The following is a 4045-nucleotide window of genomic DNA, read 5'->3' as shown; positions in this document are numbered from 1 at the left end:
ATGTTCTTGTGGTGATGACTTCCAGATTTTGGGGAATAATAGATGTTGAATTTTAGAAGTTATTGAATTGGTTTTTAATTAATGAGTTTAAGTCTTTCGCATTACTTTCTGTTGATATTAAATTGAAATGTTAGGGTTTGGATTGGTTGGTTCGCTCACATAGGAGGGTAAGTGTGGGTGCCAGTCGCGGCTCGGTTTTGGGTCGTGACATAAACTTATTAAGATTAATGTAAAATCTCAATATCAAATTTTTTTACATTTATTTACAAACTTATTAGTATGTATTTGAAGTAACTTATTTTTAGTGATTTTTAGCTTTTAAACTCTTTTTAAAATTTAGAAGTATTTAGATAATACTAGTTTTGGAAACGTGTGTTACATGTTTGTCTCAAAATATTTTATATAAATTTTATATTGTAAAATATTTTTTCCACTTTAATTTTATTGGTATTTACTAAAAGAAAATCATTATTTTTACAACTGAAAGTTCATATATCTTCCTAATAAAAAAGAACACAAATTCTTAATTATAAAATTGACTAAAAATGCATAAATGGTTTATTCATGTACTAATATGGTGATTTACTATTCAATATTTAGTTTATTAAATAATTTATAACAATTAAAATTTAATGTAGGAATAGAATTGTAATCAAACTTTTTCCTAACATATATACACACGATGATATAATATTATCATCTTAGTTTACTTAATTAATTGTTAATTATGCTTTCTTTTTCTTTTGTATATGAATGGTTCACAAGAAGTTGGTATTATTTGGTATTATTGAAATTGTTGAAAGACTAAAAGATTGCAATTTATTCAACTCCTAAATCTCGTAACTCTTCATTTTTTTACTTTTTGGTAATTAAAATGTAAAAATTAGACAAATCACATAGTATAAGAGACAAAATTACTTTCTATCCCTACTCTTTCACTATTTATCAAAAATCTCCTTTTTTATATTAATCCAGATATTGAATATTGCAGAACGATATTTAATTTAGAGCAGACGGATACTTTAATATTTAATTTGTTGTTATCAGTTACAGTGTAAAAAAAGAATTACATTTATCCCACGTTTCACGCAGACATTTAACAAATTTAGCGTTCAATCTGCATAAACCTCTAATTGATTTAGGGCATTGGTGAATTTCAAATTGTGAAACCTTCACATTGTTCTTCGAAAAAAACACGCAAACTTGTTTAAAAAACTCTGGAACGCAATTTGTGAAGATTCAAAAATGAATATTTCTATCTCGTTAAGACATTCTAAAACATGGGAAAGTGATGTTATATACGAGCGATACAAAAGTAATGGTATAGTGGTTGGGAAAAATATTTCGTTCATGACTCTTATTTCAGCAATTACGGCTGAGTTGGATATTGATGAATCGAAAAAAAAATATCGAGATTAGATATGTTGTTAAAGGTAATTCGTCTCTATTGTGTATTCAGACTGATATGGGGTTGAAATTGTACATAGAAATTAAGAAACATGAGGTGGAATTCAGAATGTATCCTCTATGCATTGATACATCAGATAAAGGTGTTGAAGAGATACTAAATTTTGATGCAATAACAGGTGCAATCGTGTGTGTTGAGGGTGGAAATAACGACGTAAAGGCTATAAGCATTGTTGAATCAAAAATTGGTGATACATATTACATACCAGAAATGGAGGTGGAAAATTATATATCAGATACCAATATTTCAGTTGTGGAAGAGAAGCAAATGTACAAGGATAAGACAACTCTAAATATGGTAATAGAAAATTACAAAATAAAGAATGACTTCAATCTTAAAGTTAAAAGATCTGATAACAAAAGGTATGTTATACAATTATATGATAATGTTCCTAATAATATATATTTTGTTTATAATATGTTTACCATTATACACTAATATTATCTGTTACTTGTAGTCGTGTGTAGAATGATTCTTAATCGTTTTGATGATTTTCTGGTTATGAATGTATAAATTAATAAAGGTAGATGAAAAATGTTTAAGAGTAAATTTGTGATTACTTTACAGAATAAAGTATCATAATGTGAAAGTATCAGTATCTTGTAACTGAAACAATGTATTGTAATGTACTTTTATTTTTATTTATGTATTAGTACAGTCAACCTGATCAAATAACAAATATATGTTATGCAATTTTAGCTACGTATTAGTTTGTTATTCAGATGATTGTTGTTGGAAATTGAAGGACTCTGTTAGAAAGAATTCAGAGACATTCATAGTGAGATACTTTAATAGTGAACATACATGTCCATTGAGGAATAGGGTATTAAGTAAGGTACAAGCTACTGTTGAATTTGTTAGTGGTATGACAACTCCAAAATTGGGGAATCATAAAAGGAAACATACTCCGAACGATATAATTGAGGACATTAGGGAAATGTATGGCGTTGAGATTTCTTATCAGCAAGCATGGCGGGCTAAAGAGCATGCATTGGAAATGATAAAGGGTAAACCTGTTGATGGATATAGAAATATGCCAAGAAACATACAAAAATATGCCAAAAACTATGTATCCAAATTCATATATAAGGATGCACAAATCTGAATACAACGAATTTATGTATCTTTACATATCATTAAGGCCAATGATGAGGGGATGTGAGTTCTGTAGCCAGTTATTATTGTTGATGCTTCACATTTTAGTGGAGCTTATCGAGGGACATTTGTATCTTCTAGTACACTCGATGGAGCAGGTATGACATGTTGTTTATGAATTTATTTATTTATTAACTTAATAGTAAGACGTTATTTATTTTATATTGTTTTGTGTTTCTATGTTAAGGTTGCATATTGCCTTTGGCGTACGAAATTGTTGACACGAAAAATGATTGTTCATGGACATGATTCTTTCAACAGTTTAAGAATGCATTTGGTGATAGGGAAAAAATATGTGTTGTATATGACAGAAACGAAAGCATAAAGAAAGGTGTAAGTATTGTTTATCGAACTGTTTCTCATTTTGCATTCATATGGCACCTCTGGAAAAATGTTTGTTCAAACTTTAGGAGAAGCAGGATCATTCTAAGTGGTCTCTTTTACTCAATGGCAAAGGCTTATAGAAAAGAGAATTTTGAAAAATTGATGGCTAAATTAGATAAAATAGATGGAAGAGTAAAAAAGTATCTTCAAGATGCTGGGTATGAAAGGTGGTCTAGGTCTCATGTAACAGTGAACTGGGGAAGAATGATGACTTCAAATATAGCTGAATGTATCAACGGTTGCCTTGTTGATGCACGACAACTACCTATTATAGGCTTTTGGAGGAAGCTAGAATTCTCTTTGGTTTTTGAAATTGCAAAAATAGAGAAATAACTTCTTATACAAAACATTGGGGAGGAGATTTGTAGAAATATTGATTTTATACGCGTCAAAAATTGCAAATACGAAGGAACATATTTATATTATCTTTAATATATTGTTGTTTAACCAAAATAAAAAAATGTGTTACATATCTCTAATTTGTAAATAATTGCAGGTTGTTGCATCTTCTGAGTTTATTTTTTAGTGTATGAAGGTGTGATAAGATACATTGTTTGTCTTGAGAGGAAAACTTGTTCATGTGGTAGATTTCAACATGACGAGATACCTTGTCCACACGCAATAGCTGTTTTGAAGAAGAAAAATATAACAGATGTACACTCCTACTGTTCTGATTATTATAAACACGATGCATTAACAAACACTTATGCAGTACCAATGGAACCAATGTCAGACAAAAGTGATTGGACAGCTCCAGACTGTGTTTTGGAAGAAGTTGTCTTGCTACCTAGATACAAAAAGATGCCTGGTAGACCAAGAAAAAAGAGAAAGAAAAATCCAAATGAAAAGCTAACAACAAAAACTAATTGTAACGACCTGTTTAGTCGTTTTGAGCAGCAGATTTTATTTCTGGAAAAACTGTGTGAGTCGACGGAACCCACGACGGACCGTCATGGGCACGACGGGCCGTCGAGGGTGTCTCGTTCCAAAAGACTTGGACTTCTGAAATTTGGGTACTGAAATCGACTCTCTGAACTT

The sequence above is a fragment of the Solanum pennellii genome, chromosome 7, assembly GCF_001406875.1.
Source record: "Solanum pennellii chromosome 7, SPENNV200".
Lineage (NCBI taxonomy): Eukaryota > Viridiplantae > Streptophyta > Magnoliopsida > Solanales > Solanaceae > Solanum > Solanum pennellii.
The sequence above is the reverse complement of the archived record's forward strand: the minus strand, read 5'-3'. Positions refer to the sequence as shown.